The 13,194-nt window shown below is 38.9% G+C and overlaps 1 long non-coding RNA gene and 4 other non-coding genes across 5 annotated transcripts; all 5 read right to left on the bottom strand.

Annotated features, from left to right (window-relative positions):
* Positions 1-399: 399 nt before the first annotated feature.
* Trnav-aac lies at positions 400-472 on the bottom strand. The gene has a single exon. It is a non-coding gene; the product is annotated as a tRNA-Val (tRNA).
* Positions 473-568: 96 nt separating this feature from the next.
* On the bottom strand, positions 569-641 carry Trnak-cuu. Its single transcript has one exon. It is a non-coding gene; the product is annotated as a tRNA-Lys (tRNA).
* Positions 642-8,816: 8,175 nt separating this feature from the next.
* On the bottom strand, positions 8,817-8,889 carry Trnav-aac. Its single transcript has one exon. It is a non-coding gene; the product is annotated as a tRNA-Val (tRNA).
* A 96-nt stretch (positions 8,890-8,985) lies between these two features.
* Positions 8,986-9,058, bottom strand: Trnak-cuu. Its single transcript has one exon. It is a non-coding gene; the product is annotated as a tRNA-Lys (tRNA).
* A 2,251-nt stretch (positions 9,059-11,309) lies between these two features.
* LOC124344055 lies at positions 11,310-12,913 on the bottom strand. The gene is made up of 4 exons (XR_006919526.1): positions 12,368-12,913; positions 12,057-12,302; positions 11,752-11,992; positions 11,310-11,690 (listed from the first exon to the last, which is right to left on the bottom strand). It is a non-coding gene; the product is annotated as an uncharacterized LOC124344055 (long non-coding RNA).
* Between the last annotated feature and the right edge of the window lie 281 nt (positions 12,914-13,194).

Raw genomic sequence — 13,194 nt, 5'->3', positions numbered from 1 at the left:
TGGCTTCTTTAGCTGATGACTGTTGAATCTACTGAACATTTGCAGCGTAGGGTGCACACGCATCATGTTCATTCTCTCTGTGGAGCTACTGTTCCAGGTTCAGGTGTAATCTATCATAGATTCCCCTCTTCTGGTTTTTATTGACTTCTTCCCCATCCAGCACAAGTCATTTCCCACATTCCTAAAACCAAAGGGCATTGTCGATTGGCTAAAGAAGAAAATATCTTAAGGGTTATAGCACCTGCACAACAAAAGCAGTCGCCATTGATCTCCCACTGTCTGTTGACTTCTTCCGGATACAGCATTGCGAATATTTTCAGATTGTCAGATTGCAGATTTAGAATATGCATAAATTCCAAATATGCATCTGATTGATAGTCTTTCTAAACAATACTCCCCTGTTTCCACCCAGGATCGAACTGAGGACCTTCAGCGTGTTAGGCCGACGTGATAACCACTACACTATGGAAACTTCATGCCAACATTGAATTTTTCTGAAATGACTACAAAATACTAACGATGGTCTCCCAAAATCTAAATTAAATCTACAATATTTGCAAATATGTAACGCCCAACGGGGGGCTCGAACCCCCGACCCTGAGATTAAGAGTCTCATGCTCTACCGACTGAGCTAGCCAGGCTTGAAATTTTGCTCTATTCCAATGTCATCAACCAAGTTTTATTGAAGACATTTTGTCCTGTCCGCTAGCCGTGAACGAACTTTTATTATGTTTGTTTGGTTTTGTGGGTAGTTCACAGTTGCCTAATACTTCTAATCGTCTAGATGAGATAGACTACTATTACTCATTTTGTTTTTTTACTTTTCTTCGGATATTATTTGTTCCCATAGCTTTTCTGATGCTTCCACCTAGGAACGAACTGAGGATCTTCAGCTTGCGAAGACGATGTGATAACCTCTCCCTTACGAAACTTTTAGATTAAATTTTAACTGTTAGCTAATAACAGCTCGCGCGGTGCTAGGCTAAAAAATCAAACCAGCTATGATGCTTGCAATCACCTCGAAATTTTTTACCTCAACATAATTCCCCTTTTTTTTAGCAGAAATCAGCTTTTTCTTCAAGCTAGGGCGTTTTCTTATTTTGCTTGAAAAAATTAACCTGAAAACCAGCTTGAATTTTTCTCCCTAAATATATTTCCTAACTGTAAGCTAATTCCAGTATGGAAGTTTTCATCTAGGGTTTCGCTCCACTTTTTTTAGCAGAAATCAGCTTTTATTTTTCTAGCTAGGACGTTTTATGATCTGGCTTGAAATAATTGACCTTAAAATCAGCTCGAATTTTTCCCCCCTAATATATTTCCTAACTGTTACAGCTAATTTTAGTATGGAATTTTTAATCTAGGGTTTCGCTTTTAATTTGATCGCGAAATAAATCGTGATATAAAAAAGGTTAAAAAAACGCGTATATGAGGTAGTCCTAAACACAAAATAGGCCTACAGATTTTTCTATGTATAACCTACGCATAGTATAATAGCTTAATAGGTATGGGCAATAGGTAAAATGTTGAAAATATATATTTTTTAATTCTTTATTTTTATATAAGTTTTTACTTGATTCTATTTGATTAGTTTTATAATTTGAAGTCTAAGTGAAGAATTATCGACATAGCTATAATAGGATCAAATATTAATGGAAACAAATATTTAAGAAATATCAGAAGCTACCAGATCCGGACAACCAGCGACCATAGCTAATTAAGTGCAGCAAATAATTTTAAAACAGTAACTGGATGGGTGACCAGGCGAATAAAGGAAGCGCCCGCGGAAAATCCCTTTTTCGTCAATTGGTATGGTAGCGAGAAAATTTCAAGCTACCTTCAATCTAAGATTTCTAGCTAGAAAAAACAGCTAAAACTACCCTAAATTCCCAATGTGGAATTTAAAAATTTTAGTCTGAATATTTCTAGCTAAATACTCCTAACTTCGTAGCTATTTCTAGTGCGGAACTAGCTAAAAGTTTCGTACGGGCTACACTATGGCATACCGGAAGTCAACTGCAAGATTTTATTCGTGTTGGCCTTAGTAAAAATGTAATGTTTGCTTTCCTTATGGGTGTCGTTAGCCAATCAGCATGCCTCTGTGGCGCAATTGGCTAGCGCGTTCGGCTGCTATCATAAATTCCCTTCTGGTGTTTATGGACTTCTTCCCTCTGCCAGTGCAGCGAGCCAGTGCAGCGAGCAAGTGCAGAAAAGAGTTTCAATGCCACATAACTAAGGGACAAGGTATTTAGGTACATATGATATGGTCAGGATTCCCGAGCAGTCTAAGGCGCCAGACTCAAGGACATATTCCTTGATTCAATATAGAAAAGTTGCAGTGTTCTGGTCTTCAATGAAGGCGTGGGTTCAAATCCCACTCCTGACATACTTATGGTTTTCTGAATTCAAATGAAGACTAGTCAACCTACGGAATTGAAGTCAATTTTCAATAATGATACATTTTAGGTAAAAATATGGATTTTCATTTCTACTTCGTTCACACATGAATAATTGACATAATAACTTCTTATAAGTCATATCTTGCATTGGTGTTGAAGAAAAATCAAAAATACTGCTTTGACGAGCTGGCAAACACCACTTCAATTAATTTGAATTTGATATATTTACTGTTTCGCTTATTCAAAGCGATTTATTCTTACAGGATATGTAAATTAATGTCCAATACACCATTTAAAGTTAATTGAATTAATGAATTCATAAAACATCCATGATGTTTATGAAATAGGAACAAGAAGAAATTCTTCCAGGCACAGCACAGCACAGCACAGCACAGCTGCACAAAAATGTATTGTTTGCTTTCCTAATGGGTGTCGTTAGTTAATTAACATGCCTCTGTGGCGCAATTGGCTAGCGCGTTCGGCTGTGACTAGACGTGTCTAACTGATCTCCCAAGTGTGACATCTTGCTGTGAGTCAAAAAACTATTTGTTCTTTTTTTTGTTCTCTTTATTGTATTGTTGCTTGTCTTTCGTGTTTCTCTTATTGTTTGTTAAGCGCCATTTTGCTTTTTGTTCCATTTATTTTGTATTGTTTCTTTCTCCGTCTCCTTGCCCCTTTATTGTGGGTAAAATGGGAACGGAATCCCCAGACGTCTGGCCACGTACTGCCGAAATCTCTTTTGGTAATAGTGAAGTGACCAGGCATGAATTCTACGAATGTTTCGAGCAGGGTAGTAACGAATCTGATTGCATCTTTGATGCAGTTTGTCGCCTACCAGGACGAGCTTTTTGTGTCTTCCGAATTGGGTTCAAGACCGTCAAAGACCACATTGAATTCTTGGATAAATTTAGTGCTAAAGAGTCTGTTGTTATTAGTGGCAAAGAGGTCCGAATTAGAGTTAGAGATAGGTCAGTTAACCTTGTACGCGTTAGAATTCAACATTTCAAATTCGATGATGACCTTAGCCTGCTCAACAAGAGATTGCGTGAGTATGGAGTGATTTCTCGGATTTTTTGGGACACGTACCAGGATAGGTCGCTTCCAAGGTGGAACGGGATAAAGACTGGAGTTGTCAATGTGGATATGGAAATCCACAAGAGCATCCCGTCTTATATCACCTTTGGAAGCTACAAGGAACCAATAATGGTGTCTTATGCAGGGCAAATGCAGACATGCCGCATGTGTGATTCTCCCACCCATGTTTTAGCTAATTGTCCCAAGCAACCCCGTAGTTTAACCACTCCCAGCACCATTTCAAAAGGCCCCATTGGAACACGTAGCTATAGTAGTGTACTACCAAATCGTGGGCCAGTTAGGACAACTGCTAGGAAGCCTTAGGAGACAGAACCGATTGGTGGCGGGCAAATGCCAATTGCTCCAACTGTTGACGCTGATTCATTCCCTGAGTTAGCCCAGAGGCCAACGACGTCGACTGTGGTCGTTCTTGATGGAGCTCCAGAAGATCCAATTTCGAAACCCGATGGAACTGAATCTTCTTCTGACACCGATTCTGACGCTGAAGACACTAACTGTGTAGGTTCGTCTGTTGCGTCCAAATCGGTTAAGAAAAAGAAAATTAAACATACGAGAGAATTCCGTGACCACCAAAAACAATCAAAAAAGAGGAGTTGTACTGCCTCTTCCTCTGGCTCGGGCGAGGTAGCTGAGGAAATTGAATCTGGTGTAGCTCAGTTGGTTGAACTCGGGTCTCCGACTCGAGAGGTTCCAGTTTCGATACCGGGTGTGGACATTAATTCTTTTCCCGCCCTTCCTGGGGGGAACGATGTTCAACCCGCTCAAAACGCACCTGGAGTACCATCTATTCCATCCACGATAGATCAGATGGATAACGAGGAGGTTGAAGAGATGGATGCAACCGAGGTGGTTTCGATTTCAAATCCTGATGAAGACATTTCTTTTTCTGGTGGGAGTATTCAGCCAGGACAACGCCCACTTGATAGCCAGGAGGCTAGTCATGTGAGTGAGACTCAGGAGTCCTTGGGCGTCCCCCTCGGCACTCCATCAACCCCCATAGAAGATAAAACTCTCAAAGCAATGGAGGCCGTTAGAAGGAAAAAAGCCCACGATAACAAGACCCAACCCTCTAAACCCAAATTTAAATATTAATCATGACTAACATCGCGACATATAATATCAACCGAATATCGTCACCTGACAAACTTCAAATAATACTCAATTTCTTTTTACATCATAAACTTGATATTATATGTTTGCAAGAAGTAGTATTTCACTCTAGCACCGTATTTACTAAACATTACCAGATGCACACAAATCTCGGTCCTAGACAACATGGGACAGCCATCCTAGTACGACACGGGCTGAGCGCCAAAAACATTTTGTTTGAACCGGAGGGGAGGCTGATAGCCATGGAAGTAAATTGTCTTGCTTTCGTGTGTATTTACGCCCCATCTGGTGACCAAAATAAAAGTTATAGAGATTCTTTCCTCCGGCAAACTATTCCGGCTTATGTTGCCCAGTATAAGGCACCAGCAATTATATTGGGAGATTTTAATGCCGTTGACGAGATCGATGACCGTAAAAGTAGCAACACAACACCACCTAAAATTAGACTAGCATTACTAGAACCCCTCCGAGATTTAGTAAAAGCCCTTTCATTAACAGATGTCTGGAGAGAAATTCGGAAAAATGAACCTTGTTGGACGTACAATTGTGCGGCTAGCCAGGCTAGATTGGACCGAATTTATTGCCACCATCACGTAAAATTTTCTGATATCCATTTGCACGACTTACCACTCGGGGATCACAGACCAATCGTAGGGTATATAAACAGCACCACCCCTCCTAGTGTAGTGAGAAATAAGTCAAGGAATTTATGGAAACTTAACTCATCAATTCTTGAGGAAGAAGAATATATAAACTTGGTGCATGTCTTTATTGAAGAAATGTCCCAACACCCATCCCGTATTGAAAACGTAGACCATTGGTGGGAGATTATTTTCAAACCTAGCCTCAGGCGATTATCAATTAACTATTGTAAAAAGAGAATCTGTGATCAGAGAGTCAAAAGGAAATTACTCCAACATCAACTAAAAGAAACCGTGAACAATGTAAATTTCAATCATGCGCGTTACATGGAGTTGAAACGTGAGTTTCTAGCCTGGGAGCGAGAAGCATTGAGGGGATTTGCAATACGTTCACGCGTTCAAAGTATAGCCGAAGAAGAGCCATCTACCTTTCATATGAACAAGTCAACGAGCAATTTCCAGAAGTCTCTGATCACTCAGCTCAAAACTAATGATAACTGTAAAATTACCCAACCTGAGCAGATTAATCAAGAAATAATTGAACACTTTAGTAGAATTTTTCAGAACCAGCCCTCCCCCAATACCCAAGATCCGTTCACAGTAGATGAAATTAACATCGCCCTTAAGGCAACTAAAAAGAACAAGGCCCCGGGTACAGATGGCATTCCTTTTGAGTTTTATATAAAATTTTGGGATGTTATTGGTGTTCATTTTCTGGAAATGATGAATTGCGTCCTCGAAAAAAGAAAACTCCAGCCGTCGCAGGGAAGGGCAGCTATAAGATTAGTCCCAAAAATCCCATCACCGAGTAAAATCACCGATTACCGACCAATCTCTTTGTTAAATACCGATTATAAGTTAATCGCGTCAGTATTGGCTTTTCGTCTGAGAAAATCTCTTCAAAACTCTCTAGACTCACATCAAAAAGGTGGTGTACCCGGCCGCTATATCTTTGACAGCTTGTGTTTAATCCGAGATGTCATTGATAATACAGGTCGTAAATCAAAAGAGGTATCTTCTCTCAAACCAGCCGCCATTCTCGCGTACGATTTAGAGAAAGCATATGACCTTGTCAATCGAGACGTTCTGTGGGAAGTAATGACAGCCATGGGCTATCCCCCCCTCTTTGTTGATTGGTTGAAAACGCTGTACAGTATAACTGAACTATGCCCATTGAACGGTAATGACATAGTCGGTACTGTGGACAATGCACAATCCGTGCGACAGGGGTGCCCTCTGTCAGTCCATCTGTTTGCCCTCTATATTGAACCGCTTTTAGTTTGCTTGTCTAGGGGTATTGACGGAATTGAACACTACGGAAAGCGCATCAAAGTTCGTGCAGATGTAGATGATCTAGTAGTTTTTGTCTCATCAATGAAAGATGTACGTCGTGCATGCGAGATTATTCTAGAATTTTGTGCCTGGACAAATGCACGTATTAACAAGGGGAAGACAAAATTACTTGGTCTAGGCACTTGGACCTTAAATCAATATCCACAGGCCGTAGTAGCGCAGACGGTAGCGGCGTCGGCTGGGATTCCTGAGGTTAGGAGTTCGATCCCACGTAGAAGCAATTTCAATCAAACTCATCCTAAACGTACTTGGCCACATGATTGGATAACTCAAGTAGACAATTTGAAAATTCTTGGAATTACTTTTTCTTCTGAAATAAAAACAACAGTAAGAGACAATTGGCAAAGACAGTACAACATCATACAAAATATTCTTATCACAAACACACACCGTCATTTCACTTTTTATGGTCGCGCCCTATTCATCAAACAACATGTCTTATCACAACTTGTTCATATAGCTCATGTACTCCCTTGCAACAAAACCCAAGCCCTTCTCCTCCAACAAAAATGCAACAAATTTCTTTGGGCACAAAGAAGAGAGCACCCACCCCTAAATGTTTTGATCCGCCCCCGACTCCAAGGTGGACTTGGAGTCACCTTACTTTTTCAATTCTTCCAATCCCTTTTCACCCGTCAAATCTTTAAATCTTTAATCCATCCCGAGGCTATTGAGAGAGCTGCAGCCGTTTATTGGTTGGGTCCACACCTCAAGAATCTCCTTCAACAAATCACCCAGCCCAGATTTAATGCAACCCATTCATCACATCCATACTTCACCACCGCACTTTCAACCATCACCGATCTACTTAAAGCTGGCATCTTCACATCGTCAACCGTATCCAATCACCGCGCCACCTACAATCACCTGATCGCTAACCTTGGAAAACCAGGGAGAACCGAAGTTGCGAAACCAGACCTCGACTGGGCTTCCATCTGGCGTTGGGTGGCCAAAATGAAAGGAAGAAACGCTGAACTGGTCTGGGATTTCAACCATAATCAGCTCCCTACCAAAATGCGCCTCACAAGCCTCAGACTTTCTAGAAATGACCAATGTCCTCTATGCAATGGCGACCAAGAAACTGACGACCATCTTATGTTACTCTGTTCTGAGAAAGTCCACATCAGTTTATGGCTTCGAATTCAACTAACGAAACTTGGATGTCAAAAACCACTCAAATCAACAATAAATGGAGACATTGGAAATGGCCCCAATAAAGAGAAAATACTGGCCCTCATTCAATCCTACATCATCACCGTCTGGACCGCCCGCAGCCAAAACCTCACCCCAGCCATCAATGAAATACAGTCTCTCTGGTCAAGCCTCCTTCATTCAAAAAATTCTCCCCAGATGTCACCTTCTAATCCATAAATATTTCCTCTCAAAATTCTCAACAGATTTCTTCTTACCTTTATACAACATTGTTCTCTCATTACAACTATTATTTCTTGGATCCCCCCCCAGATGTCGTATTGTTAAATTCCACATTTTTTACTAAAATCATTTGTCCTCTTTCATTTCCGTCTCGAAATGTTTTCTTTTTCTGTTTGTAATGTCTCTCCTTGGCCACAGCAAGTCACTTATGTCACAAATCTCGTAAATGCCCCAAGTATCTGTAAAGAAATTTAAATTTTAATTGTGACAATAAATCGTTTAAATATAAAAAAAAAAAAAAAAACCGGAAGGCTGGTGGTTCGATCCCACCCAGGGGCGCATGGTAATTGAAATCTCTCTCTATTTTGAACTCTTCTTCTCATGACTTTATACCCGACTAAAGCTTGCATTGTAGAGTGCACACTCACGATATGGCTTCTTTAGCTGATGACTGTTGAATCTACTGAACATTTGCAGCGTAGGGTGCACACGCATCATGTTCATTCTCTCTGTGGAGCTACTGTTCCAGGTTCAGGTGTAATCTATCATAGATTCCCCTCTTCTGGTGTTTATGGACTTCTTCCCCATCCAGCACAAGTCATTTCCCACATTCCTAAAACCAAAGGGCATTGTCGATTGGCTAAAGAAGAAAGTCTCTTAAGGGTTATAGCACCTGCACAACAAAAGCAGTCGCCATTGATCTCCCCCTGTCTGTTGACTTCTTCCGGATACAGCATTGCGAATATTTTCAGATTGTTAGATTGTAGATTTCATTCACAAAGAATATGGTCTTTGCATAAATTCCAAATATGCATCTGATTGATAGTCTTTCTAAAAAATACTTCCCTGTTTCCACCCAGGATCGAACTGAGGACCTTCAGCGTGTTAGGCCGACGTGATAACCACTACACTATGGAAACTTCATGCCAATATTGAATTTTTCTGAAATGACTACAAAATACTATCGATGGTCTCCCAAAATCTAAATTAAATCTACAATAGTTGCAAATATGTAACGCCCAACGGGGGGCTCTAACCCCCGACCCTGAGATTAAGAGTCTCATGCTCTACCGACTGAGCTAGCCAGGCTTGAAATTTTGCTCTATTCCAATGTCATCAACCAAGTTTTATTGAAGACATTTTGTCCTGTCCGCTAGCCGTGAACGAACTTTTATTATGTTTGTTTGGTTTTGTGGGTAGTTCACAGTTGCCTAATACTTCTAATCGTCTAGATGAGATACACTACTATTACTCATTTTTTTTTACTTTTCTTCGGATATTATTTGTTCCCATAGCTTTTCTGATGCTTCCACCTAGGAACGAACTGAGGATCTTCAGCTTGCGAAGACGATGTGATAACCTCTCCCGTACGAAACTTTTAGCTTAAATTTTAACTGTTAGCTAATAACAGCTCGCGCGGTGCTAGGCTAAAAAATCAAACCAGCTATGATGCTTGCAATCACCTCGAAATTTTTTACCTCAACATAATTCCCCTTTTTTTTAGCAGATATCAGCTTTTTCTTCAAGCTAGGGCGTTTTCTTATTTTGCTTGAAAAAATTAACCTGAAAACCAGCTTGAATTTTTCTCCCTAAATATATTTCCTAACTGTAAATTAATTCCAGTATGGAAGTTTTCATCTAGGGTTTCGCTCCACTTTTTTTAGCAGAAATCAGCTTTTATTTTTCTAGCTAGGACGTTTTATGATCTGGCTTGAAATAATTGACCTTAAAATCAGCTCGAATTTTTCCCCCCTAATATATTTCCTAACTGTTACAGCTAATTTTAGTATGGAATTTTGAATCTAGGGTTTCGCTTTTAATTTGATCGCGAAATAAATCGTGATATAAAAAAGGTTAAAAAAACGCTGCATATGAGGTAGTCCTAAACACAAAATAGGCCTACAGATTTTTCTATGTATAACCTACGCATAGTATAATAGCTTAATAGGTATGGGCAATAGGTACAATGTTGAAAATATATATTTTTTAATTCTTTATTTTTATATAAGTTTTTACTTGATTCTATTTGATTAGTTTTATAATTTGAAGTCTAAGTGAAGAATTATCGACATAGCTATAATAGGATCAAATATTAATGGAAACAAATTTTTAGGAAACATCAGAAGCTGCCAGATTTGGACAACCAGCGACCATAGCTAAATAAGTGCTGCAAATAATTTTAAAACAGTAACTGGATGGGTGACCAGGCTAATAAAGGAAGCGCCCGCGGAAAATCCCTTTTTCGTCAATTGGTATGGTAGCGAGAAAATTTCAAGCTACCTTCAATCTAAGATTTCTAGCTAGAAAAAACAGCTAAAACTACCCTAAAATTCCCAATGTGGAATTTAAAAATTTTAGTCTGAATATTTCTAGCTAAATACTCCTAACTTCGTAGCTATTTCTAGTGCGGAACTAGCTAAAAGTTTCGTACGGGCTACACTATGGCATACCGGAAGTCAACTGCAAGATTTTATTCGTGTTGGCCTTAGTAAAAATGTAATGTTTGCTTTCCTTATGGGTGTCGTAAGCCAATCAGCATGCCTCTGTGGCGCAATTGGCTAGCGCGTTCGGCTGCTATCATAGATTCCCTTCTGGTGTTTATGGACTTCCCTCTGCCAGTGCAGCGAGCAAGTGCAGCGAGCAAGTGCAGAAAAGAGTTTCAATGCCACATAACTAAGGGACAAGGTATTTAGGTACATATGATGTGGTCAGGATGACCGAGCAGTCTAAGGCGCCAGACTCAAGAACATATTCCTTGATTCAATATAGAAAAGTTGCAGTGTTCTGGTCTTCAATGAAGGCGTGGGTTGAAATCCCACTCCTGACAAACTTATGGTTTTCTAAATTCACATGATCATCGCATTGCAAAATCAAGCCCCTCTGTGGCACCTTCGAGATTTTAAAAGTCTCCTTTCGTTTTTTTTCTTGATTAAGAAATTTAAAAATTTAGTTTTCGTATTGTTCTCTCTGTTCGTCATCTTTTACTCTCACTGTTGCACATCTTGTGTGAAATTATTCTGCCTTTTTGTATTTTTTTTATTGGTAAATTAAAAAATTTATTTTTCGCAGTAGTCTTACTTTTCACGATTGATTGTCTTTGTTTGTCATCATTTAGTCACAATCATTTTATGAAAATTTGAACTATTTGAAATAACGCACTTTGGTGGGATTCTGCTTTGCCCTACCCTCTATTGTGTGTTTTGACACTGTATTCTGTCGACTAGCTGTCCGTCATGGCGTCATTGTTGTGGTTTTTTTAGTGAGAATTTTACAGTGTGTAATGTTAAAAAATTTTCGATTTATTTATTCAATTTTGTATTTAAATAAATGAATTCAAATGTAACACAATAGTCGTTTTTATTATTTATGTTTGATCGCACTTAACAGGAGAAGAGTTGATAAGATTTTCACTATTGGATCATTTCAACAGTGCACGATACATGGGAAAAAGGGGATTTACCAGTAGCTTTAGCAAAATGTCTTTTTCTCCAGTTAATAAATTACATTTGACACCACGCTCATTACTTTTGCAATACACTTTAGATGCCAAAAGTTTTAAGGGACCACAATAAACTCCTGATTTGGAATTGAAGATTAAGGGATCATAATAAAATCCTGATTTCAATTACAAAACCTTTCAAGAAAATGATATGTTTTCCTGCTATTTGTTGTGCCAGAATGAAATACAATTTTGCATGTCAAGGTTGTTGCTTCAGGGTACCTAAAAATAAAGAACCGAAATTAAATAACTCTTTAAACAATCAAATGCATTTAAATTTTACCAATTTGCAGGAAGTCTAAGATCAGTGCCTTTTTTTCAAATCAAGGCATTCTAATAAGGGAAATTTTTGTTTGCATGTCAAATAAAGGGCATCACGAATAAAGTATGGTAGCAAACTATAAATCACAAGCTCCTGCTATGATATCACTTAGGGTGTTATGTCAATCGACTGGCAACTGTTGTCATCTTCAAGACAAAACTCCACTTTCTGAAACTGAAATTTGTTTGATGATGAATGTAATCTGCAAATAATTTTGTGGTTTAGTTTTCATTACAAAGAAAGATTACTGAATAAGGAATACATACTGTCAATTCCATTTTCTACGGTTGCAGCTTTAATTTCTCTCTGTTGGTAAAATGTTCGCCTAGCACCATTACATCATCAATGCCTTTTAAATGAGGGAAAGTCAGAAGGGAAACATTTTTAGGATGCCGAATAAAGTATAGTGTGCTAGGATATCAATAAGTGTGACATATGAATCAACTGGCAACTTGTCGTCATCTTCAAGACATATTTTCTGAAAGGTAGCAATGTCTGATGATAAAAATAATCTGCAAATAATTTGTTTGTTTAGTTTTCATTACACAGAAAGATAAGTAACATAATGAAAACCTACTGTCAATTCCATTTTTTACATTTACCAATTCATTCAGCACCCACATTTGAACTATCTGCCAATCTGGCATTTTATGGGTAAATGAACCATCAGTTGTGATACTGGATGCATGGTTTTTTTTCTTATTAGAATTCAGCAATAGTTAACATATGAAATAAAAACACAGTGTTTCACGAGATGAAATCTATCACAAACATTCAATCCATCAATTCGCCATGCCACAAGCAGATTGACTGTAAGCCTGTTAATACTTACCGTCGTCTGCTAGTCAACAATCAAGCTAAAAGTCAATCTGGGTGTGTTTTTCTTTCGCAAATATCTCGCGAACCACAAAAAACGCATCACAAATTTAGTCTTTTCGGTAAAATGGAAAGTTGTTCTTCCCATTAGAACTGACTGGACCCTTAAATTGTGTGGAATGATATGTGCAATCTATTTTAGAAGTTTCCCCTTTTTTTCCCCTTTTTGCTCCCAATCTCTCGTTATTTTCGTTAATAGTTAAAAAATTTAGTCATTACCTATGTAAAAAGTCATTCTACATCGAATAAGATAAGTCGCGTCGCGATCAGAGCAGCACGAACGCGTCACATTCCCGAAAAACCCTTCGACCAATCACGAATCACCCCAATTCCCCAGGGACCTCTCACAGTTAAGACTATTTGGAGCGCTGTCGGAACTTTTGTTTCTTCAAATCTCTCACCCTTAAAAGGCGGTAAGCCTTCGGCTTTTTAAAATAAGAATTTTAAAAATCTCTCAGGGATAATTAGAGAGTTTGCTTTGATATCATGATAGAGAATGCTTAATGTACCACGATACAAGGTCACCAA

The sequence above is a fragment of the Daphnia pulicaria genome, chromosome 6 (genome assembly GCF_021234035.1).
Source record: "Daphnia pulicaria isolate SC F1-1A chromosome 6, SC_F0-13Bv2, whole genome shotgun sequence".
NCBI lineage: Eukaryota > Metazoa > Arthropoda > Branchiopoda > Diplostraca > Daphniidae > Daphnia > Daphnia pulicaria.
This window is presented reverse-complemented; position numbering and strand designations above follow the sequence as displayed.